Source organism: Erinaceus europaeus, chromosome 2 (assembly GCF_950295315.1).
Source record: "Erinaceus europaeus chromosome 2, mEriEur2.1, whole genome shotgun sequence".
Classification (NCBI taxonomy): Eukaryota; Metazoa; Chordata; class Mammalia; order Eulipotyphla; family Erinaceidae; genus Erinaceus; species Erinaceus europaeus.
Genome location: NC_080163.1, coordinates 43832586 through 43859359, shown reverse-complemented (window position 1 = coordinate 43859359; position 26774 = coordinate 43832586). Strand labels below are relative to the sequence as shown.

Sequence of the window (26774 nt, the reverse complement as noted above, 5' to 3'; positions counted from 1 at the left end):
ACCAAGATTTACTGAGTGGTGCAATGAACTTTCTCACCGGCTTCAAATATCACAAAGCTAAATTAACTTCGAGAATCTCAGGAGATACATAGGAAAGGCGAAGGAACTCAGGATAGGTTGGTTGTTTGCTCCTACCGTCGGGGAAACACTATAGCTTACTGCTTGTTTGAACTAGACTATTTTTCTCCTCTTCAGTGCTCAGGACTAACTGTGGATGATCAAAGTCACTGACAATTTTACTTACTGGAGTAAGCTCGCTCCTCTAGGCAAGGGGAAAGACTTGCAGGGTGCTATGGAGGAAAAGAGAATAGGACTTTTGGAGGCACCCAATTTGGTTTGAGTTCTCAGCTCTCCTATTTTCTGATTGTATCACCTAAAAAATGTCCTTTACCTCCTTTGAACTTCAGCTTTCCTGTCTACAAAATTGACAGTTCTGGTATTACTAAGTTATGAGAAGATATACAATGTATATGCAGCACCTGGTACATATACCACATATTTAGAGATGGAGCAGAATTAGAGTTGCAGGTGACTTTTATTTTTAAAATAATTGGCCGTTGTCAAAAAAAATTCACACGATACACAAGCAGAAAAAGCATGTGACTTGCAGGTGGCCTATTCTGCATAAATTTTCAAAGGACTATTTATTGCTTGGGCCTCTAGGCTTAATCCCCAACTGAGTCACAACAGCTTGATTTATTTTTACTGCCCACCCCCTCTTGGTTTCTTTCTGAGGTTCCTTCTGCTTAAATGAAATTAGGTTGTGGGGATATCATAAACGAAACTTCGCAATTCCATTTTGGTCTAGCCTAAAAACAAAACCCGGGACGTGGGTTTCCCTTTCAGAGGCTTCTTGTGGGCAAAGGGGTGGAGGACGAAAAGTTGCAGTAGGTTGGCTGGTCAGGAAGCCACTAGGGGGCGGGGTTGACTTTTGAGGAAGAGGTGGGGCTAGCTGCGGCTGCTTGAGAGGGAGTGAGGCCGCCTTTGGGAGTTCTGGCCGGTGGCAATTGGACGAGGCGGTGAGTGACGTAATAGCCGCGCGCACGGCTTAGAAGGTCTCCGCCGCGACTGCGCATGGGAAGCTGATTGCCGCTGCGGCCGCCTGGAATTGTGGGGCTTGTGTCTGCCCCTCCGCTGTCTGGCGGGAAGGCGAAGGTAGGGGTGGGGAGACTTGTCTCCGTGCGGGGGTGCTCAGCACTCCCCGGGTCTCCTGTCAGTCACTCCCACGCCTTCCTAGAACTGCTCAGGGGTTTTCACAGATCCTCCGCCAAGTGTTCACAAACCCGAACGTCCAAGGGGGCCCCAGTCTCGAGGGACGCCTTTCTTAGCTTTCCTATTCTAAAACGTCTCGGTGACTTCGTAAATACCGGGAGGTGAGACGCTAATGGCCAGAAACTGACTTTTAGCTCCCTGTCTGTTTTTGATTCCTTTACTTTTTTTTTTTTTTTTTTTCTCTAGGTCTCAGTTTTCAGCATCTTTCTAACCACTCCTCTCGTTCACATTCTGGTTCTTGACCGAGATCTCTCTTCTTTACCATATGGAATTGTGCCCTGACCCCAATCTGTTTTCACTCCTATCGTATGTTTTTCTTTACCCTGGAAGATGGAAGACTTGTTTTTAAAAGGAGAGGTTACAAGTTTTGTTGTGTTTCAGATCACTTAGGTTATGTGTACTACTCCTGGGCTCCAACCACAGGAGCCTTAGATTAAGTGGTGCGTGGGTATCTGCAGTTCTCCGCAGGTGATTGAGTGGGCACCTGCACCTGCAGTTCTCCCCAGGTGATTCAAAACCCTTTGCTTTGAGATTCTTAGCTTCAGAAGACAGGAGTTAACACATGAACCACTAGAAAGTGCCTCCGAATGGGAAAAAGCAGGTGCCATCCTAGGAAACCTGCGGGTGCTTCCTTTGTACTATAGAAGTTAGGGGGTCCTTTAATGCTTTTGAAATAAAGATATATTGATGACCCATCTGTGAGATGAGTTGCCTAATAAATATTTTAAAATGTCTGGTTTTGATTCAAGCCCAGCTGGTTTTCTCACCTCAGTAAAACAAAACTGCAAACTGTTTGGGGGGGATTGAGAGTTTCATTAATCCAGAAGAGGTAGGCAGGAGAAGAATTAATCTTACATGTTTACTAAGAGGAAAAAACCAATGTGTTTATAAACACAGTGTTTGTTTTGACACTTTGAAAGATGTTTTGTTTTATATCAGTGTCTTTTTAGATTCCCCACCCCCAGGCTTTTTTCCTTTTCAGATAAAAGTATAATTAAATTTGGGTAGCATTTGGGATCCTGAGCTTGGTGGGGATATTAAGATTGATGTTTGTACCACATGGGTGAAAACTTGATCTGTGGTTTCAGTTGAGAGCATTCCCTATAGGTTTAAAGGAGGTGTTGTTCCCAGATTTAGTTTGACCTCTCTCTCTCTCTGTGTGTTTATTGATTTAATTTGCTAAATAATATTTGTGCTATCCTGATGAAATAGGCTATAGAAAACTTAACCGCCCCCGTTTTACAAATGGGGTGTGGTAATCCAAGCATCAAACATTTCCCATACTGCTGCATTTTTATATGGTGCTGTGGAATGAATTTAGGGCTTCCTAGGTTTAACTTTTTCTTTAGAGAGGAGCGAACACTACTCCACTGGTGCCATGTGGTTATGGGGTTTGAACATAGGACCTCAGGTATAAAGTGTATGCTCTACCAGATAAGCTTTTTATTGGCCCCATGCTGTATCCTCCGATTCCTGTATTTTTCCTTTTCTCTGCTGCCATTTCAGATGGCAATAGTAGCTTGGGGGAGGTGGCACAGTGGGTAAAATGTTGAATTCTCAAGCATGAGGTCCCGAATTTGATCCCTGATATTGCATGGACCAGAGTGGACCTCTGGTTTTCTCTCCTCCTCTCATTCATTAATAAATATTAAATCTTAAAATAATAGGAGATAACATAATGGTTATGCAGAAAGACTTTAATACCTGAGGTACCAAAATTTCCCAGTTCAGTCTCCAGCACCACTATAAGCTAAAGCTGAGCAGTGCTCTGGTAAAAAATAAAAGGACATAATGAGGCTTGGGGACGTAGTGAACATGAATTTTGATTATGAATCATTGCTTATTATCTTATGACCATGGTAAGTTATTTTTACCTTTTATGCTGAATTTCGTACTTCATAAAATGGGAATAATAATGTAATTTTGAAGATGGTTAAATTAAATAATACAATTTTTTTACATAAGAATGCTATGAATGTTTTTACCCTCAGACTGAAGATGTACTATTAATAAGAATGTTAAAAAAAAAAAAAAAGCCTTTACAGGCAAGTTGTACCTTTGTCCAAAGAGGTGGATATCTTCCAATATTTTTCATAATATTTGTGGATCCATGCTCTGTCTCATTCTGCCTCCTATATTTTCTTTTCTTTTTTTTTGGATTCATTTATCTCATCAAGGGAAGGGGAAGAAAAGGAGAGGGAGGGACAGTGGAGGGGCGGGGACACACATGAACCAGAGCATCACTCTGGCACATGCATTGCTAGGGATTGAACTCAGGACCTCATGTTTTGAGAGTCCAGTGCTTTATCCACTGTGCCACCTCCTGGTCCAATTTCATTTTCTATCTTTTCCTCAGTGAAGCTGTGCTGCGGAAGCTGTCTGCCAGTCTCTTGGAGTAAACCTTTTCAGGAGAGCTAATCTGAACAGTCTTACAATGCCAGCCCTTTGGTTGTATATTCTTGGGGATTTTTCTCTGGGGCCTCAGCTGGTGTTTTGATCACGCTCTATAGCACAGACATTTCTAACTCCTGGATTTGGTGTCAGTTTGGAGACCTGTCCTTGTGGAGCTAATCTTTTTTCTTTCTGAGCAAGGATGAATACTTTATCCTTCTGACTCAGCCTTAAGCTTAGAGCCTTAGTCCTCTACCGCCTAGAGCTTCTTATTTTAATTATATGTGGTCTAAAGGGGGAATATCCTGCCCTTTTCCATTCTTCATTTACTTTCACCAAGCACTGCTGAGTGGAGGAAGGGAAGGGAGGGGAGACTAGCCATTCAAGTAGGGCTTTGGACAACCCCTGATTCCTAGCATCAACAAAAACATTTTCTCTCTGGGGAGAAAAAAAATTTTAAGTCTTTTAGGACATTTGAAGAACCTCCTGGAATTTTTCTGACTTGAGAATAGTTTATACATGGTATCCTCACTCTGAAATTTTCTTTTTATTGTTTTTAAAATTAATTTATTTATAAAATGGAAACACTGACAAGACCATAGGATAAGAAGGGTACAATTCCCACCACCAGAGCTCTGTATCCCATCCCCTCCCCTGATAGCTTTCCTGTTCTTTATCCCACTGGCGGTATGGATCCAGGGTCATTATGGGGGGCAGAAGGTGGAAGGGTGAAGATAGAACCCTGGTAGCAACAGAATTGTTTGACCCAGACGAAGAGTTCCTTTTTTGGGGGGGTTATCACTGGAGCTCAGCACCTGAACTATGAATTCACTGCTCCCGGTTGGCCATCTTTTTTTTCTTTTTTTTTCTTTTTTCTTTTTTCTTTTTTATTTAAGAAAGGATTAACAAAACCATAGGGTAGGAGGGGTACAATTCCAGACAATTCCCACCACCCAATCTCCATATCCCACCCCCTCCCCTGATAGCTTTCCCATTTTCTATCCCTCTGGGAGCATGGACCCAGGGTCATTGTGGGTTGCAGAAGGTAGAAGGTCTGGCTTCTGTAATTGCTTCCCCGCTGAACATGGGCGTTGACTGGTTGGTCCGTACTCCCAATCTGCCTCTCTCTTTCCCTAGTAGGATGGGTCTCTGGGGAAGCAGAGCTCCAGGACACATTGATGGGGTCTTCAGTCTAGGGAAGCCTGGCCGGCATCCTGATGACATCTGGAACCTGGTGACTGAAAAGAGAGTTAACATGCGAAGCCAAACAAATTGTTGAGCAATCATGGACCCAAAGCTTGGAGTAGTGGAGAGGAAGTGTTAGGGGGGTACTCACTGCAAACTCTAGTGTACTTCTACTTTCAGGTATATATTTTGCAGTTTACGGATATGTGTGAACATATGCTCTCTCTCACAGAAACTGGTGTATATCTAGGTTTTGGGACTTTGTTAGAAAGTGAACCACCTGAGATGGAATTAGAGTATACTATGAAAGGAAAGGTCTCACACGAGTAATGAAACTGAAGGGTTGTCATTCCACACGTGAAGTCTCTGGACACAGTCTGAAGTGAAGCATGTTGAGGTGGCAATCGTTGTGTTGGTTAGGTTGTGATCGGCAGATGCAATATTATTTGATATGGATTGGGAGAGGCATACGGGAAAGTGGGCCCTATCCAAGGGTTCCAGGACTGGGGGAAGTAGAGGCTCTATAGTGGAGATGTGAGGTTCCTGCTGTCTTAGGGTTCCAAAAGACAATGGATAGTTAATGTTATCATCACATTATTTGGTAATTGGGTTAACTTTGAAAAGTCCTTTTGTTAGGGTTTGCTGTACAGTACCCAGTATCTTGTATATAGCTGTGCTATTGGTTGCTTCTGATCTACTTGGTCTAGGCTTTTGAGAGAGTCTGCATATCAATTACATAGCCTATATATTTAAAAGATTCAGTTTTGAAAAACTTCGAGACATACAATTAATTTTCCCCCTCTCGTATTAATTAACTGGTGATTTATATGACTACATTTTACTAGGAGTGTACATAAACACCATTCCCACCACCAAAAGGGCCATCTTTTTTCTATTGTTGTTGTTATCACTGCTGCTGTTGTTGGATAGGACAGAGAGAAATTGAGAGAGGAGGGGAAGACAGACAGGGAAATAAAGATATCTGCAGGCCTGCTTCATCACTTGTGAAGCAGCCCCACTTGCAAGTGGGGAGCCGGGGCTCAAACTGGGATCCTTGCACTGGTCCCTGCTCTTTGCACTATGTGTGCTTAACCCGGTGCGCCACTGCTACTACCAGACTCCCCTAGACCAAGAGTTCTTTTATGTTTCACAAAGCAGCACATAGGCAAGGCAGTGGTTGTGCTGTACATGTCAATCTGTCCATGTATTTTGATATTTGAAATATTGAGAAGTGCCCTAGTCAGTTGTAGATGTATGTAATAGAATACCATGTATTGGTGTTTTAATAACAAACATTTATTCCTCAACATTTCTGGAGGTCTGAAGTGTACAGTAAGGTGCTGACATGATCATGCTTTTGATGAGGACTGTCCTCACCCACAGACGACTGTTTTCTTTTTGTATTTTCATGTCTTTTTTTATAAGGACACCAATCCTGTTATAGGGATTCTGCCCTTATGAACTAGTCTAACCCATGTCATTTCTCAAAGGTCTGCCTCTAAATTCTATCACATTAGGGACTAGGGATTCAACATATTTTCTTACGGAGGGGACGTTACATCAACCTTAAGTCCATAACAATAAGAAAGTGGCATGCATGAGAAATTCCTTTGTGGAGGTTGGGGGACAGAGACCTGTGTGCGTAGACTTGTGGGCAGATGTTCTTACTGTGGAGGAAGGATGAACTCATTGAGCCTTTCCAGGGTGGGGTTATTTATTCATTTTTCCAACTGGTTATCACTGGGGCTCAGTTTCTTCATGGGCAAACGCTAGAAGAAGAAGTTTCTTCATGAAAACTCCACCATTCCTGGTGGTCATTCTCTCTCTCTGTCACATAGTGGAGAGAGGGAGAGACACCTGTGTGCTATGAAGTGTATCCCTTATAGGTGGCATGCATGAACCTACGTCTCAGGTATGGTAATGTGTAAATTCTGCTGGGTGTGCCGTCACTCAGCCCTCAGCCCCAGTATTATCGCACTTGTTAGCCTCTCCAGCTCCCCCTTTTTCTGGATTAATTTTTTTTCTTTTTTTTTTATTAGTGATTTACAAAGTTACAAAATAACAGAGGTACAGTTCCACATGTTCCCACCACTGGAGTTCTGTGTCCCCATTCCCTTCATTGGAAACTGCAGTGGTTCTCCTAAGGTCACAAATGTGGATTAACTATTAGTTCTGTCTATATTAGCTCATTTTTTCCCTATGGCCCTGCCTTTTCTTCATTTCTAAGTCACACCTGTTACCTACTGCTATTACCCGAGTCTTTCCTTTTTTCCTCTTTTCTCTCTGGGTCTTGATGGAATTGGAGTTCAGAGCCCTCTGGTTGTCTTCACCTAACATTTCTCTCCCTCTGTGGGGAGAATGGACAAGAATTCTTTATGGGGTTCAGAAGGTAGACGATCTGGCTTCTGTAATTGCTTCTCTGCTGGACATGGACATTGACAGATTGATTCCTGCCCCTAGCTTGTTTCTGTCTTTCCCTATTGGGGCAGGGGTCTGGAGAGATGAGGTTCCAGGATACATTGGTGAGGTTTTCTGCCCAGGGAAGTCAGGATGGATTCATAGTAGTCTCTGCAGCTTGGTCACTAAAAGGCAGTAAGACATAAAGCAAGGCAAAACAATAAAATTAAACAATAAATAGGCACCAAAAAGTAAGAATAGAGCAGACGAGACTAAGAGATATATGGGTAGAAAGAAGCTAGGAAGTCTATTCTAGATACATTTCTAGGGGATCCATGACATTAGTAATTTTTTTTTTGAGCTTGATAGTTAACATGGAGGTGGGCTAAAAATATTATCTGGGAAGATTTAGTCAGAGTGGAGAATAGAGCTAGAAAGATGAATTAGGGCAGAGCTATTAGATCCTAAATATGAAGAAAGTATATAAATACGATTAACTGTCTACCCTATCGATCTGACCCAGGTCCATATATATTCACATTTAGCACAGGAATCTGTGTAGCCTCCAAGTCCCTGACCATGTGAGCTTGCAGTTCATGGTCACATCTGGGAATAGTCTAGGCTGCATTCATTTTGGACCAGTCTTCTTGCAGTACAGCTCTATCTTCTTGTGAGACAATGGGCTGTGGCTAAGGGATCTCATGGAAAGATTTAAACCAGTTATATTCCAAAGGGCCTATGGCTATACTAGTTTTTTTTTCTCCCTGAGCCTGAAATCTGATATGCAGGTAGATCCTGCTTTTGTCGGTGTTTCCTTTTTATAAATAAATAATAATAATAATAATAAAAGATTTAAACCACTTGCTGTTTAAGTGGATCAGTTTGCCACTACCAGTGGAGTTATGTCTAATCACAGAATATATTATAGACAGAGTATTAATTTAAAGGGTATAGCAGTTCCAGTAGACTTTTTGTTTTAAAGTTTGATTTATTTGGTGTGGATAGAGACAGAGAACTTGAGAAGAAAAGAAGAGATGTAGTGGAGGAGAGACACCTGTAGCACTGTTTCACCACTCATGAAGCTTCTTTCCCTGCCAGTGGGGGGGGGGGCTTGAACTCAGGTCCTTGAACATTGTAACATGTGCTCTCTACTACTGCCTGGCTGTAGTGAACTTTAATATTTTATTTTTTGTTTTAAATTTTTATTTATAAAAAGGAAACACAAAAACCATAGGATAAGAGGGGGACAACACACATTTCCCACCACCAGAACTCTGTGTCCCACCCCCATCCCTGATAGCTTTCCTATTCTTTATCCCTCTGGGAGTATGGACCCAGGGTCATTACGGGGTGCAGAAGGTGGAAGGTGTGGCTTCTGTAATTGCTTCCCCGCAGAATATGGGTTTTGGCAGGTCGATCCATACTCCCAGCCTGCCTCTCTCTTTCCCTAGTGGGGCAGAGCTCTGGGGAAGTGGGGCTTCCAGGACACATTGGTAGGGTCGTCTGTCCAGGGAAGTCCGGTTGGCATCATGGTAGCATCTGGAACCTGGTGGCTGAAAAAAGAGTTAACATATAGAGTCAAACAAATTGTTGACTAATCATGAACCTAAGGGCTGGAATAGTTCAGATGATGAGTTGGGGGGGGGGTCTCCGTTTTTTAAATAGCTGGCCTATTTTATTTATAATCCAAAGGGCCCATTACTATACTAGTTTTTTTTTCCTGAGCTGGACCTCTGATATGTAGGTGGATCCAAGTTATTGTCTGGGAAGATGATGTCATGTATTGTTTGTTTTTATGATAGACTGCTTGGCTCTGGCATATGGCAATGCCAGGGGTTGAACCTGGGGCCTTTGGGACCTCAGGCATGCAAGTTCTGTGCTTGAAAGCTGAAATATTTCCTTGCCCCCTTTTACCAATAGGTCTAATTGAACACGAGGATAAGGAAGGCTGACATTTCTGCTTTTTTTTTTTTTTTTTTTTAGTATTCCTAATTACTTGGAGCAGAAATTGTCCCATTCTGAAGTTACTCCATATTGTCTGCTTAGAAACCTATGCTGTTAAAGAGAGTTAGAGAAATGGAATTTGAGTGGAAGTGGGATATAGATTTACCTGTACTTCTTCAAAGAGGCTGGAATTAAGTTTATTCTTAATTGTTTTTATTTTCTTCCAAACCTTGGACTTTTGAGGTAGTCCATTCACTATCTGCTTCTCTGGTGCCTCTAAAGCCTTCTATCTTCATAGCTGAGTCTTTATGTAGACTTGAGTGTTTCTGGGCTGGAAGTTGGAACCTTTGGGTGGTGTATGATGTTCGGCCCCATGTCACATGTTTGGATGGGCTTATATTTCTGAGACCTGCTTGTTGATAGTGTCTTGACTGAAGGGTTTATTGAATGTACCTTTTAATTACTGCTGATATTATAGGTAGAGGAACTTCACAGCAGTTTGTGAACTGATGCACATCTAGCCACTTCCCTCTATGCAAGTAATCTTTTGTCCTCTTGAGAGAAGGCAGTCTAGAAACTGGAAGAAGATCTGACATGCATCCAAAAGGTCTGGTGAGGAAGGCTGATGCCATTGGACCTTTTTTTTTTTTTTTTTGGTGGGGTCTTGCACATGCATGGTGTCATCATTCCTTGGCCAACTTTTTCAGTGAGAGTGACAGGGTGAGAGGGGAGAGGGCAAGAGGGAGGTAGAGTCACCATAGCACTGGTGCTGCTTCTGTGCCGTGGCATTCTCATATAGTGCCAGGGACTCAAACCCTGTTACATACGTGGTGGTGTGTGTGCCCTACCTGCTTCCCCTTCCCCCCCTCTGGCACTGCCAGTGAACTTTTCTTTAGCTCAGGAAATAATTTCCTTCTTAGGCCTCTTATTTCAGTGACGCTCCCGAGGGGCCAGCAGCCATCTGACCAGACTCTAGAAAACAAGCAGGGACTCAGTGGAATTAACATAAAGTAGGGCAATCAATACAGACAACATTGATTGGTCATGCTTTAAATGCAGTGTGTAGTAGACACTGGCAGCTTACAGGGCGAACTCCAAAGTCAGGCATTTGAAATTGATTTTGTGACCCTTTCCATCTCATACTCATGAGGAATTGGGTTTGTATTTAAGAAGCCAAGTCTCCATCCATGAGCCCACCTGCTAAAATCTAAAATCATGTTTTTTCTGGACTGAAAGCAATCACCATAGGAATGTTTAATCAGTCTCATTGTAAACATCAGGACTGGATCTGGTTCATATATGCAGGATGGCGGCTGTTGCTTGGGATAGTGAAGAGATAGTTATTATACTCGACTACTGTCACCATCCAGTGCTTCATTTTGCATTTTTTTTTTCCTGAAGACAAAACTGAGTGCTAGAGAAGTGAAATGGATATTATACTGTTTCTTGGGACACTAGCATATTAGTAGTAGACCTGGATAAGCCAGAGGGCTCACAGAGCCTGGCCATAAGGGTTAGAATTATTTAAAGCTTTGTAAAGATGTAAAAATATTATTGCATATCATTTTCCAGGAAGGGAGAAGACTTTGCCCATTATACAGCTCTCCTTGTGAGGGGTTTGGGCTGTTATACTGATTTTTCCCTTACCAATGCTGAAGCCCCCACTCTCCACCTGCAGTGAGACGCTGCATGAATGATGAAACAGGTCTGCCGGTGTCTGGTGTCTATCTTTTCTCTCCCTATCTTCCCCCAACCTCTTAATTTCTCTTTGTCCTATCAAAAAACAAAATATGAAAAAAACGGTCACCAGGAGTGGTGGATTCATACTGCAGCTGCTACCAAGCCCTAGCAATAGCCCTGGAGAAAGAGAGAGGAGAGAGGAGAGAGAGAGAGGAGAGAGAGAGGAGAGAGCAAAGGGGGGGGGGAAGGAGAGAGAAAGGGAGAGAGGGAGAGGGAGGAAAGGAGAAAGAGAAGGAATGAGTAGTGGTACGTCAGAGTGGCTAAAAACATGTTGGGTCAGCTTGGTTTCATGTTTTTTTTTTAAATTATTCCCTTTTGCCCTTTTTATTTTTTTTTAAATTGTTGTAGTTGTTATTGATGTCAGCATTGTTGGATAGGACAGAGAGAAATGGAGCGAGGAGGGGAAGACAGAGGGGCAGAGAAAGATAGACACCTGCAGACCTGCTTCACCACTTGTGAAGCAACTCCCCTGCAGGTGGGGAGCCAGGGGCTCGAACCAGGATCTGGCACGTTCCTTGTGCTTCGCGCCATGTGCGCTTAGCCTGCTGTGCTACCGCCCAACTCCCCTTATATTTTATTTTTGAGAGAGATGCAGAGAGAGAAAGACACAAAGAGAAACACCAGAGCACTGAACAGCTCTGGCTTATGGTGGTGCAGGGGATTGAACCTGGGACTTGGAGCCTCAGGCATGAGAGTCTGTTTACATAACCATTATGCTATCTACCCTCCACCTGGTTTCATGTTCTACTTATTAGCTGTCAGATCTTGAACAAGTTCTTTTCTCTAAGTGTTAATTTCATGTAGAATGAAAATAGTAATAGCTGCTTCTGTAGCTGTCTTGAGAATTGAGAGTATATATGGAAAGTGCTTCCTCTGGCACAATGTTAAGCACTCTGGATTATTATCAGTAGTGACAACAGCAGCAGTTTCCAGTTTCTGATCCAAGGTTTGGTTAGAGGATACATTTTGCTGACCAAATAAGTTTTATTTTAACCATCTTATCACTGTATTTCTTCAGTGATTGGTTCACTGTTCACATCAATAGTCAAAGCTAGTTGATGCTGAATAACCAAAGGCCATGAATATCAAGAAATGCTCTGCTTTCTTCTTCCTCCTTTGCCTCAGTTCTCATCTTTCTGAGATTCTCTCAGTCTGGCTGCCTGAGCCAATAAGCCATGTTTCTTGGGCAGTGTCTGATTTGGAGATTTTGATGGAGTAGGATCCAGAGCCTGCCTGGGGCCCTCTGACAGTATGTTCTTGTCTCTTGCCTTCTGCTCTTAGGCCAGACACAAAGCAATTAGCTCATTAAGGGAACTTTGACTTCTGTCATGGCTTCCTTCTGATTTGTATGCTCATTTTTGGTCTTTGTTCAAGGGCAGGAAGGCACAGTCAGATACATTGACCTGGATTTAATGTTCAAGTTGACTCTTTCCCTTTGAGATTTATAACTGATTCAATGTAACAATAGGGGTGGGAGTAAGAAAAATAAAGCTCTTGAAGCTACTACCTTTCGTTATATTGATTTCAAATTGAGTTAAGAGAAATAGAGGAGGGCTGGGTATATAGTACAGTAAGTAGTATGAAGGACTTGAATGCCAGAGGCCCCTGGTTCAATCCCTAGCACCACTGGTAGCCAAAACTGAGCAAAAAAAGCCAAAAAACTTGAGCACTGTAATGTATGCCTTCTTTGAATGAATAAAAGTAAAATCTTGTTATTTTTTGTGTGTGGGAGACGGGATAGGGGGAAGGGGAGAGCTTACTCTGAATTGGCAAAAATAAATTGAAATTAAGAAATGATTTGAGAGAAATGCTATGGTCTTAAACATTTTTCGGGAGAAGCACCTTAAGTATCTTCCTCATCTAGTCTTACTGTTTTCTCTTTTTCCTATATCTGGCTTCTGAGTTACTATAGCAGCCTTCCCTTATGTCACCTCCCTCCAGGACATTATATACCATTGTCACATGGGGTTCTTCCTAAAAAACCGTGCTGATCAGAGGGTGCACATGCTTAGAAACCATCATAGCAACCACTGGCTGCCGAATAAATTTCTTTCTTTTTTTTTTTTTTTCCCTACCAGAATTCTTGCTGGAACTTGGTACCTGTGTGTATATACTATCCTCGGTTGTTCTCTTGTCCTCCCTTCCTCTTTTCTCCCTCCTTTTTTCCTTCTTTCTTCCTTCCTTCCTTCCTTCCTTCTGATAGTTGGTGAAAGACAGAGTGAAGCTTCCCCCCTCAGGGTGAGCATCAGAGACTTGAACTCAAGTCCTTGCTCATGATAACTTGTGCCCTATACTGTGAGAGCCACTAATTGGTCCCACATAATACATTTTTAAAATTTTATTTATTTATTTTTAGATAGAGACAGAAAAATAGAGGCAGAGAAAACTAAAAGAGACTACAACACTAAAGCTTCCTTCAGTGCAGTAAAGGCTGAGTTCAAACTTGGGTTATGCATGTGTCAGAGCAGCATACCCCTCCAAGTAAACTATTTTGCTGGCCCAATTATGACATTTTTTAAATTGATTTAAAATGATCGACAAGACTGCAGGATAAGAGGGATACAATTCCACACAATTCCCACCACCAGAGTTATGTATCCCATCCCCTCCATTGGAAGCTTTCCTGTTCTTTATCCCTCTAGGAGTATGGACCCAGGGTCATTATGGGGGGGCTGAAGGTGGAAGGTCTGGCTTCTGTAATTTGTTTTCCACTGGGCATGGGTGTTGGCAGGTCGATCCATACTCCCATCCTGATTCTATCTTTCCCTAGTGGGGCAGGGGTCTGCAGAGGTGGGGCTCCAGGACACATTGATGGGGTCATCTGTCCAGTTAAGTCAGGTTGGTGTCATGGTAGCATCTGCAAATTGGCATTTTTAAGATAAAGAGTCAGGGCCAGGGAGACAGATCAAAGTGCTACGGTCAGGATTTGTAGGCCCCAGAAGTTTCTGTACCCTGATACTGCCATATGCCAGAGCTGAGCAAAAAAAAAAAAACAACAACAACAAAAAAACTTTATTGCTCCTTCTCTTAAAAAATAAAATATATTGCACCAAAGTAAAAGACTCTGGGGATGTGTGTGAAAGGTTCGGGTCCTGAAACATGATGGCAGAGGAGGATCTAGTGGGGGGTTGTATTGGTGTGTGGAAATGTTATGCATGTACAAACTATTGTGTATTACTCTTGACTATAAGCCATTAATCCCCCAATAAAGACATTAAAAAATAAATAAATCTGAATGTGAAGCTGGTTCAACATCCAAAATCAGTTCAAGTATTATGGGGGGGGGAGTATGGGGGCAGTGCACAGGACTTTGGTGTGTGGTATGTGATTTACAGGCACCATGCCTCACTGAATACATTTCAAAAATTACAGTTGACCTGGTTTCCATGCCTATTAGGGTGGTGTGTTCCTGTTACGCTTATTTAATTATATCCTCTGTTGTTATGCTGTGTACCTTTTGCTTCTCATACAAATCATCCTGTAAGCATGCTTCATGTTTGTCTCCACTACTTATTTTTCACAGGATACCTTTTTCTTAGTTTTCTACTTTGAGCACTTTCTTCAGCTAGCCTCAAAACTCCTCATTTGATCTTTATATCAATGCTTCAATAATAGAATCCAAAACACTGGTTAATTGCTTTCTCTCTTATATGAGTTTCTTAAGGATATGGACTATATTTAGTTTTTTGTCTTTAGTGTTAATGCTAAGTATCACATGAATTCTCTGAATGAATGAATAGGTGAAAGCCTGAGAAATGGTGATTGTCCTATCAAATTCCAATCCTTTCCTGAAGCATTCCTCAATTCCCAGTACAGTGAATTTGCCATATTCAAATCCCAGAGCCTTATGTGTTCTTTTCATTAGAGAGAATCTTTATCTTGCCAACTGAATTAAAAATTCTTTTTTTTTCTTTTTTGCCTCCAGAGTTATTGCTGGGACTTGGTGCCTGCACTACAAATACACTGCTTCTGGCAGCTATTTTTTTTTTTCCTCTTTTGTTGCCCTTGTTGTTTTATCGTTGTTGTGTTTATTATTGTTATTGATGTCACATTGTTGGATATTGGTGTCATGTTGTTGGATAGGACAGAGAGAAATGGAGAGAGGAGGGGAAGAAGGGGGAGAGAAAGATAGATACTTGCAGACCTACATCACCACTCATGAAGTGACCCCCTGCAGGTGGGGAGCCAGGGACTTGAACTGGGATCCTTGTGCTGGTCCTTGCACTTTGCGCCATGTGTGCTTCAAACCCACTGTGCTATCACCCAACCCCCATGAATTCAAAATTATTCCAGGGCAGAAATTGCACTCCACACCCTTCTTTGTGTACTCATCCCCAGCACAGTTCCTGGCACATAGAGGATATTAAATAAGTACTTGTGAATAGTCTATTTGTTCAGCATATGTGCCCACTGGTTGCTCTACCTCTTCTGTCATTCACTGATTAGGAGTCTTCAACTCAAACAATTTCAAGGTCAGGTAGGGAACTGTAATCTATAGGGAGTGGCAAACTGGAGTGCACATGTGCTACATACCACATGGCAGTTACTTTTATCATGGACAGGTACGACTCTAGTGACTTCATTTCATATTACAGGAGAAGCCAGAAATTGAGTATTTTTAAATTATTATTTTTTTACATAAAATCTCCAGGAACCACTAAAATACACTTATGATTCAGATTTGATTTGTAGGCTGTTTTTGTTTTTTTTTTTTGCCTCCAGGGTTATTGCTGGGGCTTGGTACCTGTACTACGAATCCACTGCTCCTGTGACTTTTCTTTTCTTTCTTTCTTTTTTTTTTTTTTTGTGATAGGACAGAGAAATTGAGAGGGAAGGGAAGATAGAGAGGTAGAGAGAAAGACAGACACCTGCAGACCTGCTCCGCCACTTGTGAGGCGTCCTCCCCTGCAGGTGGGGAGCCAGGGATAATTGCTCAGGACCTTGCACTTCATACTATGTGTACTTAACCCGGTATGCTACCACCTGGTCCCCAATTTATAGGCCACTTATTTGTGATCTTTAGTTAGAGGCTGCAACTTCATACATTTAACTCCCTTTGGAAAAATGGGAGAAGAGACCATAATCTGAAAGTTTTTGAGGAAGTTTTGGTTAAAATCTAGTTTTTGTTGAATGTGTCCTACAACTTTCTGTGGTTTGTGCCTTAGTAATGCTAAGCATCATCTATGTTCTAGGATTCATTCTCCTTGATTTCTATCCCTAGAAAGATGGTGACCTAGCAACTTTTTTGCTCAGCTTTCACTGAGGCAAATTTGATGATAGTTCCTGTTTCTAACTAATGACATATGGTCAGGCTGGCACAGTATGAAGTCCCAGAGACCATTCTTGCTAATGGCATCTCAGAAGGAGTTCTGGATGAACAAACCAATCATAAAGAAAATATATGGAAATATATTTTAGACAGTCATTGCCCAAATGTGGTCAGCCAAGGGGCAAAGCAACAAAATGCACTTCCATGCAAACTTTTGCTGGGTGTATCTTAATTTGCTGGCTGTCCCAATTCTTTCATAGGTCCTCAGGTTCCCTGGTAGTGCTTACTTGCTTGATATTATCTCTGAATCTGAAAGTATTGCTCCCATTGGTATCCCCATCTGAAGCTGATTGGAATATCTCTGAGAAACTAAAAAGTGTCTCTCTAGTGAGGATCCTGGGATAACTGGAGAATGGGAGAGGAGAAAGACATCTTTACTGTGTATGTTTGTGTGCTTTCTCATATTTGAATCATGTGCATGCATTTTTTTTTTCAAGATTCCAAACAGACCCAACTGTGGTCTCTTATTCAATTTCTATTCTATCCTCATTATATGCTTTTATTTATATTATTTATTTATTTTGCCTCCAGGGTTATCACTGGGGCTTGGTGCCTGCACCACGAATCCACTGCTCCTGGAGGCGATTTTTCCCCTTTTGTTGCCCTTGTTGTTTTATTGCCCTTGTTGTGATTGTTATTGAGTCACTGACAGAGAGAAACTGAGAGAGGAAGGGAAGATGGGAAGAGAAAGATAGACACCTGCAGACCTGCTTCAGCACTTGTGAAGCGACCCCCCTGCAGGTAGGGAGCCGAGGGCTCAAACCAGGATCTTTAATCCGGTCCTTGTGCTTTGCACCACGTGTGGTGCGCTTAACCCGCTGTGCTACTGCCTGACCCCCCCCCATTATATTCTTAATGTTTGTAAACACTCACTGTATGTAGACTGCATTTTTGTAGGTGACAGATTTGTCTTTACTTCCCAGAACTATTTTAATATTTCTCACCCAAGGGTCTTCGGAATGATAACCAGGTCTAATGTAAGTTCATCATTTTACTACTTTTTTCAAGGGCTTTCAAATACATTATTTTATCTGATCATACAACATGGTGAAAAGTTGAGGATTGCAGTGTCTAAATGGCTTGCTCACAGTCAAAGAGCTTGTTAGTGGAGAGCTGTGACCAATCCAGGTAGTACTGTTTCCTATTCAGGCCCCTAACTCTTAGTTCTTGTGGCAATGAGATAGTCTTCTCTTTGTGAAACGCGTTTAAAGGTATTCAGAACTATTTGAGTTGGGCAGAAATGTAACTGTGGCATTCTCTCTTCCCTTTTGGTCAACTTTTTAAGTAAATAGACTTGTCTTCTCTGGAACCAAAGGATCAGTAGTAGGTTTCTCCATCTTCTAGATGGGGTGAACTAAGGCTTCTTTGGCGGAGGGGTGGGGATATCTTTTATGGAAGCTTCAGTTGACAGTCTGGTTTCCTATTCTTTATGGAGTATTGCTGCTGCTATTAGGTAGAGAGCTTTGTTTCCAGGTTACAAATCTTTTTAGCAAAGAAGTAAGTGTGGAATGGAATTGGAAAGAATCATGTAGTCCTTAGATATAATTTAATGCTCCACATCTCAGGGAGAGTAAACATTGTAAAGTGTGCAAGATGGCTTTGGATTAATATGCTGACAACATATGGCTTGGCATCTAGAGCACTCCTGGGAGACCCTCCTCACCATACACAGCCTGCTTTTGCCGGGTGGCCCCTTCCCACAGGTTTTCCCAGCAGCTGTTGTGCACCTGGGTGAAACAGTACCTTCCCAAAGCACTGAAAAAAAAAAAAACTTAATTGATGAACTCATTCATATAGGAGATGGAATAAGCAAACAACCATATAAGACAGTGCGTTTTATTTAGCTTCCCCTGAGTTTGTCCACAGTTTTACTGCTACTAGAAATACTGGCTGATCCTCACCACTGGCCTCTTCAGAGTACAATACTGAATAGTATCTTTCCTTTTCTCTTGCATGATGTAGGGAAGAATAAGTTGTTTCTAGGAATCAAGCAAAAATCCTTGACTTTCAACCTTTTTTGTTCCACCTTAAATCAAAATTAGGTTGCATTAACTTTATTTCATTTGAGTTTTATCTATTTTGGGTAGAGTGAGAGATAGAGAAGGAAAGAGAAAGAGGAGGAGGTGGAGAGACATCTGAAACACTACTGCTGCAGCTTCTGTGGGGGGTTGGGCTTGAACCTAGGTTCTCTCACGAGGCACAAAATGTGTGCTCTACCGAGCATGCCACATTGGCCTCATATGATGTCTTCAAAGAGAATTTTGTGCATTAAAACAAGTCAGAGTGGGAGAGGCTCCTGATACTTAGTTTATAATCTCTGAGGAGAACTTAATGAGGGCATGTAGAGATCAAGTTCCTGTTTGTGCACTCATCCATCCATCCTCCCTTTCTCTCTCTGTCTCTCTCTCTCTTTCTCTCTCGCCAATCTGGAACTTTGTGCATGCACCATCATACCCCTCTGGTCCATTTCTTAAATCAGGTAGTAACAGGGTTGGGGCAACACTTCAGCACTGAAGCTTCCTTCAGTACCATAGCACCTCCAGCACCTTCAGTACCATAGCACTGGTGCTGGGACTTGAACCTGGCACATGGCAAAGAGCACACCTTATCTGGTGAGCTATCTCTCTGATGCTGTTTTCCTTTACCTACCCACCCTGGCCTGTACTGTGCTAGAGTTGTCCCAAATAATACCAGTGAATGGCTTAGTCAGGGTCTCACTGGTTGAGTGCATTGCTAGTCTGGAAATTCAGCTAGTTTACTCAGGTTTAAGTTCTATTGGGCTGTCTCAGGTACATGAAATCCATAACACTGTCAAGCCATAGTTTCACTTAACTAACTTTGAGAAATAGAACTTGACTTCCATATTGGTTTATGGACACTAGGAGCATTGTCTCTTCTATAGTAAAGGTTAGCTAGAATTCAGCTGACTCCTGGAGGGGAAACATTAGATATAACCCAGATTAAAACATGTACTAGCTGTGAGGCTCCAGATGAACTATTTGGCCTTTTTTTTTTTTTAAAAAAAAAATTTATTTATTTATTTATTTAGTAATGAGAAAGATAGGAGGAGAGAGAGAAAGAACCAGACATCACTCTGGTACATGTGCTGCTAGGGATTGAACTCAGAACCTCATGCTTGAGAGCTCAGTGCTTTATCTGTTGCATCACCTTCCAGGCTGCCAGAATACACTTTTAAGTCTTTGAAGGCATTGGGAATGTTATTGGGGAGAAAATAATTTCATTTCTCTGATTTCCCTTTTAGGTATCCTCTGCATTACACAACCATACTTTACCACCAGTTATAGTAGGAACAACTAGATTCTGCTTCTAGTCAAACTGCTCTAACCTAAGGAGTCTTTGTTTACTATTCAATAGACAATTCACAATACTGAGCACCCTTTATGTGTTAGTTACTGCTTGGTTATAGGAATAGAGTGGTCAATGAGACAGACACTGTTGCTGCTCTCAGTAACACCTCTCCTAAGCCCTCTCCTTAGATGGCTTACTTCTGTAGGTGATTGATCTTGCCCATTCTTTTTTGCTTCATACTAATTTCCTTCTGAGAGGGCAATCTTCTTCCTAGGTCTAGGGGACAGTGCCTCTTTGTGCTGCTTGGGCCTTGCCTGCTGGCTTGCCTGCTCCCAAGCTATGAAAGCAGTGTGCTGAAGCTGAAGGAGAAAGTCCTGCAGGCTACTACTGCCTCGGCCACACATGCCCCAAGAGCCTGTGCTTGGCACTCTTGAATGTTCCTTTTCTCCTTGCACACAGCTTATAGTGTTCACTAGTAATTTAAATTCAAATAACCTTCCGCCCCCTCTCTGCCTGAAAAAAAAATGCCCTGTGTATTACAGAGTAGGGAAGAGAGCAAAAGCAGGCCAGCTCTGGTCTCTTGGTGAGCTTGTTTTATCGTGTGTGTGTGTGTGTGTGTGTGTGTGTGTGTGTGTGTGTGTGTGTGTGTGTGTGTGTGTTTTAAATGCGGCTTCACTGTGGATTGCCTTTAAGAAGGCTAATGTGTAAATCAGGAGTATTGATATTCTGTAGTCATAATTTTCTGCTTTGTCATAAATAGCATGACAGGTAGATTCAGGGGTTCGGGTTGACAGAAGTCAAACTTTGGATTCTAGGCTGCATTCTGGTCTCTAGTGGACCTGCATAAAGAAGTTCCAACATCTAGGCAGATGAATTTCTCAGCTTCTAAATAAGGACCTGAATATAGTCCTCTGCTCCCTCCTCCTCTCTTTGTTGCCGTTTTTTTTTACCAGGAGTTACCAAGAAATGTGTGTGTGTGGCGGGGGGAGAGGGGGGAAGCAGGCAGAATGACTCTCTGGGAACCATTTATTTGATAATTCCCAGTAGAGAAATGCATTTTCCTCTTGTGGAGTGTGGCATTGTGATTTGGTACTGGTTATCCCTTTGCAAATACTGAGATCTGAGTGTGACTTCTCTAGCCCAGTTGCAGTTTTCAACAATAAATTGCTAGCTGGTTGGTGTTACCTCCAAATTTTACCACCTGCCAAGGAGCAATGGAATGTGTCAACAGTTAGGAACCTAGCTGAGCCTCTGTTTCCCATTGCTGCTAGGATTGAGCATTTGCTGCAGTTGTATTTAGCTTTAAGAGCCACACTAAAGGCTTGGTTGGAGAGCGCCGAGTAATTACTGCTTATGTACCAGCTAAACCTATCAGCCAACAGATGTCAAGTGCAGGAAAAAGTGTAATAATGTTATTATAATGGCATAATGGTAATCATTAAAATAATCAGCAGGCATAGCTTTTGATAAGAGGCAGATCCTGAAATGAGTTCAGGGGGGGAAGGGTTAACCTTGAATTAGAGCACAATGATGAGTACTTACCCTTGCAGTAGATGCTAAGTGGATGCTGATGATTCAGGTATAGAGTTGTTACATTGTCTGCACAGTCAGAGGAGTTACCGGCCTAGAATGAGATTACTGCATCAGGTACTGTCTTTCTCATGGTGGACTGTGGACACACCATCATTTGATTCAAAGTATGCTGGGTGCAGAGTTGCCAAACCAGCTCCTAGCAGCAGTGGGTTCTGGGAGACCTCATCCGTATGGGTCATATAGGATTTTCAGAAAATCCAGTCTCATTCCCTTAGCCAAGATGATGAACTCCATTCTCTTCACTGAACTGCACTCCTTACCTAGGGGATAGTAGCATTTTCCACTGAATATACCTATGGATTGTTGTGACCTATGTTCCCTGAAGACAATCTTTCTTTTTTAATTTTTTTTTTTTTACCTTTTATTGCCTTTCTTGTTTTATTGTTGTTGTAGTTATTACTGTTGTTGTTGATGGCATGGTTGGATAGGACAGAGAGAAATGGAGAGAGGAGGGGAAGACAGAGGGGGAGAGAAAGAGAGACACCTGCAGACCTGCTTCACCACCTGTGGAGCGACTCCCCTGCAGGTAGGGAGCCGGTGGCTGGAACCAGGATTCTTAAGCTGGTCCTTATGCTTCGCGCCACGTGCCCTTAACCCGCTGTGCTACTGCCTGACCCCCAATCTTTTTCTTTTTTAAACCTAGAGAACTTGCTGGAATTGCATTTTCATTCTGGTTAGAAAGTTGGAGGTAAAGGGGAGAGGAGCAGAGCTGGAACATAGCTCTTGAGTGGGAGAAGATTCTTTGGATTGAGGCAGACTTGAGTTTGCCACCCAGTAGCTGGGCAAGTTGTTTAACTGAGCTGAGCCTCAGCTGCCTAACTGGGTTATGTGCTCATCTGTTTTTCACTAACTTTCCCTCATTTTTTATAGATTGATTTATTTATGGACTTCATGTTTGCAAGTCTAGCACTCTAGCCACTGTACCACCTCCTGGGGCTATAGCCCTCCCTTTGAAATACTTATTGCTATGCCTGCCACTAGGTAGTGTTCAGTAAAAAATTCTGCTTCCTCCATCAACCCACTGATGCCATATCCATCAACCCTAAACAGCAGAGGGTCAAGGGTAAGAACCCCTCGTGCTTCATAGGGAATTTCAGCCTCAATTAGAACTTTATGTGAGCCTCCTCCGGTGCTGGTTTTACTTCTCTGAGCCACCATACTTTCATACCCCGCCTCTGAAGTTGTCTCTTCAGGGGAGACTTTGATATTGAATGTTTGGGCATATTTCTGCTTTGTGTAAGGAGTGAGGATAAGGTTTAAAATTCCTTCAGGGAATGGCATACTGGCTTCTGTGTTGGCCTCTTGCAACCTTGTTCTTGTTCTTTTTTTCTTTTTTCTTTGAGTGGGACACTTGGGGGTACTGCCTGCCCTGGGGAGCACTTGTTTCTTACAGAGGCTGCTAGTTATTTGGCTCTATCTTATTTATTTATTTATTTATTTATTTATTTATTTACTGGGTACAGTATTTATGTTTCTGTCTGCTTGGGCTTTTACTCTAGAATTTTTATTTTGGAAGCCCAGAGCACTCAGCCAAGGTAATATCTTTTTAGACTATTTTTGGCCACAAGCCAGCTTATCACTATGGCTACCATCAGCCTGAAGAATGACAGGACATAGAATGTAACTTGTGTATGAAATTTGGGAATAAAAAAAAAATGGGACAAGGAAAGAGAGCCTGGCCTTAAGGGGCAGAACAGTCTCTAAGCAGAATCAGAGGTTTATCTCCCTTCACTCTGAAATTTTCTTTCAGTTAGCAAACATACACAGAACATCTAATACCTTCCAGACACTATGGTAAACCCTGAGAAGAAATGACCAAGTCAAACAGTTCCTGCTTAGAGTGTGTCGATGAATATAAACATTCATCAAATTACAACCGCACACATAAATGTAAAGTTAAAATTGCAGTGAATATGTTAAAAGAAAAGAATGTGGTACCATGAGAACACTTGACAGAGATTTGACTTGGTCCTGAGAATTAAGAAGGTGGGAGAAGGCTTTCTTTAGGAAGTGATGTGTGAGTTAAACTGAAAAATCAGTTGTTTATAAGCAGAACAACATGAGGTTGAAGAGTGTTTCAGGCTCAGGGCCCAACTTTTACAAAGATGGTGGGCTGTGGGGAAGGGTTGGTAATGGGGCTGAAAACACAACTTCTGTGATGCGCTGAAACAAAGTGTGAATGGAGCAAAGAGAGTTGTCTATTGGTATTGCTAGATCATAAGGTAATTCTATTTTTATTTGTTTAAGGTCTGTATTATCTTCCAAAGGGGTTGCACTAGTAGCAAGGCATTTTGTATTTCCTGGAGAGCAGGGGAAGCCTTTGATTGATATTGGTGATTGTGGCAGTGAGATGATTGAATTTGTAGTATGAATTGAACACTTTTCCCAGCTTGCAGGTTGCATTGGTTTTAATGAAGAGTGACAGTGAAGACCAGAAAAGGAACATTGTTGTATTAGGTTAGTGATTTTCAGTCAGTTAAAAGGTAGCATTGAGGGCAACTCCCTAAAGTGTTGCCCTGTTGTCCTAAGTCAAGTCCTCTCAGTGTGTATAGTTAATGTGTTGTTGGGGCCATCTGACTACTCAACAGACAGATACCTTTACAGAAAGTGGTCTGAAGGTTTCAGGCCTGTCACTTGTAAATCTCGGACAGCTACAGAACCCGTTATAACCTCTTGTCTTGCTGTTCTTGGCTGTCACTAGTGGGTGAGGGCTATCCCTTTCACCTTAGACCACTTAATCAGTGACATGGACAACTCCCTTGAGATGCGATGTGCCAAGTTAGCAAATCCAGCACCTATGGTTTGTGTAGCATTCAGTTCTGGTTGATGGAGGTGTGCACATGTTCTCCCTTGACAGTAATCAATGTATGGGAGGCCAGAAATAAGCTGTCATATGCTTTTACTTGATAGCCAGGAAGATTGAGGTGCTAGAGGGACCTGTGGTATAAAGAAGTCTGACTACATTCACATACTGTCAGATGGAGTGTTCAGTGTATGGTGATGGTTCCCAGACTGTAGCTCAGATCCCATCCTTATTGGTACTGCAGCCTTGTCTGTTGCTTCTTTTCATTCATTCATTCATTCATTCATTCATTCATTCATTCATTCATTTTATTTGAGAGAGAGAGAGAGAGAGAAAGAGAGAGAGAGAGAGATCATAGCATTAAAACTTCCTTCAATGCAGTGGGGAACAGGCTTGAACCTGGGTCACTCACCTTGCAAAGCAGCACAATATCATAGTGAACTATTTTGCTGTCCCTCCTCTGCTTTAGTTCTTGGACTTGGTCCAATTTGAGTTAGAATCTCAACTTTACCACTTACAGTATGTAACTTTGGACAAGTTACTTTATTTCTCAGACTCATAATTTTCCTTCCTTCCTCCCTCCCTCCCTTCTTTCTTTCGTTCCTTCCTTCCTCCATCCCTCCCATCCTCCCTTCCCCTCTTTCTTTTTTGATAGGACAGAGAGAAATTGAGTGGGGAGGGAGATAGAGAGAGAAAGAGAAAGATAGACACCTGTAGACCAACTTCACCGATTGTGAAGAGACCCCCATGCAGGTGGGGGGCTAGGGACTCCGAACTGGGATCCTTGCACAGGTCCTTATGTTTCATACTATGTGCGCTTAACGCAGTGCACCACCGACTCTTAATTTTCTTAACTCTAACTGGGGAATAATTATACAGCTACCTGACAGAGCATCTGTACTGTTAAGTATTTGAATATATGAAAGGAGGGCTGGGCAATGGTGCATTGGGTTGAGCACATATGCTTCCATGTGTAAGGACCCAGGTTCAAGTCTTAAGTCCCCAGTCCCCACTTGTCTTCCCAAGTGGTGAAGCATGTGATGCAGGTGTCTCTCTTTCCCTCTCTATATTTTTCTCCCCTCTCACTTTCTCTGTCCTATCAAGTAAAGTAGAAGGAAAGGGAAAAAAATGGAAATAGTGGCTGCCAGGAGCAGTGGATTTGTGTGCACTCAGCCCCAGCAATAACCGTGGTGACAAAGAAAAAAAAATTATAGCTTTATAGGGTAGATAGTGAAAAGTGGTAATGATTGTTGTTATGGTTAGTTTGGCTAACACTTTGTTTACATGTCTGGTATTCGCTGGATTCCATGCTAGGGAAACACACTAAGATGAGGTCTTGCTTAGTCTTGTAATCTGCTTTTCTGCTGTCTGCCTCTTGCTGTTTTATCACACTTTAGCCAAAGAAGAAGATCTTCTAGGAAATCTGCTAGAGAGGAGTCATATCAAATGCCCACATGGGACTGTCGACTCCATACATCATGCTTGTTGGCCCCCAGCATCCAGTACACTTTAATCCCTATTTGCTCCTTGCTTAGGGTGGGGGTGCTCAACTCAGAGTATGGTAGACCTACTTCCTGGTAGGACTGCACTCTTGCACTCTTTTTACTCTTTTATTATTTATTTATTTATCTGTTTGATAGGACAGAGAGAAATTGAGAGGGAAGGGGGAGACAGAGAGGGAGAGAGATAGCTGTAGCTCTGCTTCACAGCTGGTGAAGCTTCTCCCCTGCAGGTGGAGACTGGGCGTTTGAGCCTAGGTTCTGACACATTGTAACACCTATGCTGTACTGAGTGTACCACTGCCCAGCCCCTGTCTTCTTGAGCCTCTATTTCTGGTAATGGTTCCTGAATCCATTATAAATACTCTATTGTTGCTGTTGCCTTCCCTTAGTTAATATAGTATGTAAGACAGAAAGATAAAAGAGACTATGACAAGTAACCTGGGTTGTATTTTCTGTCAAGAATTTTTTTTCGGGGCCAGATGGTGGCACACCTAGTTAAGCATACACATTACAGTGTGCAAGAACCTGGGTTCAAGCCCCTGGCCCCCACCTGCAGGGGGAAAGCTTCATGAGTGGTGAAGCAGGGCTGCAGGTGTCTCTCAGTCTTTTTCCTATCTCCCCCTCTCCCCCAACAATTTCTCTCTGTCTCTGTCCAATAATAAATAAAATAAATAAAGATCCACCCCCCAGTATCAAGCTATTGCTATTCTCAGTGATCTGAGGATGGGAGGGTAACCTTTGTAATGGGATGATATTGGTGGTGGTACTGGAGAAAGTTAATTTCATTTATTTCATGCGGAAGGTCTCTGAATTAGACTTTCTCTGACTAGGAAGATGAGAGGATGTGTTTAGAGTATCTAGGGCTGGGTTGGTATGGTCATCCCTGACCTGTGTTCATGCTTTTTCTTTTATCCGTGGAGGTACCATGGTGATTTTATGTCCCATTATTAACATACCATTTAGTAAGCTGTGTGGACTGCATTCTATAGTAAGAATTCCACTTTTGCTAATTATTTTACTACTTTTGGCCTTTTATTGGCATTTCTGTGACCCATTTTCCTTACCTGAATAAGGGTGTACTGAGAAAGAAGATAATATATATCATGTGCCTTTCTTGTGGTTGATGTTCAGTGGTGGTGAGGATTAAAATGCAACGAATTATTTCAAACGCCTTCAGAGAGAGCAGCTACTGGGATGGTTCAAAGGTGCTAAGAAAGTGGGCCAAGGACATGGAACAGTGAGATTGCATTTTGGGAAGCTAATGGGGGTAGTATTTGGAGTTGAGTGAGGATTAAGTCAAATGATGTTT

At 42.2% G+C, this 26774-nt stretch overlaps 1 protein-coding gene and 1 pseudogene across 2 annotated transcripts in view; one reads left to right on the top strand and one right to left on the bottom strand.

Annotated features, from left to right (window-relative positions):
- LOC103108635 (large ribosomal subunit protein uL14-like) overlaps positions 1-22441 on the bottom strand; it is an 86435-nt pseudogene extending 63994 nt beyond the window's left edge.
- SIL1 (SIL1 nucleotide exchange factor) overlaps positions 1040-26774 on the top strand; it is a 315958-nt gene continuing 290223 nt past the window's right edge. The window contains exon 1 of one of the 2 annotated variants that reach the window (XM_060178915.1): positions 1040-1155. The gene's annotated coding sequence lies outside the window, so the exon portion shown is untranslated. The remainder of the gene's footprint in view (positions 1156-26774) is intronic. The other variant, XM_060178910.1, reaches the window with a different exon arrangement.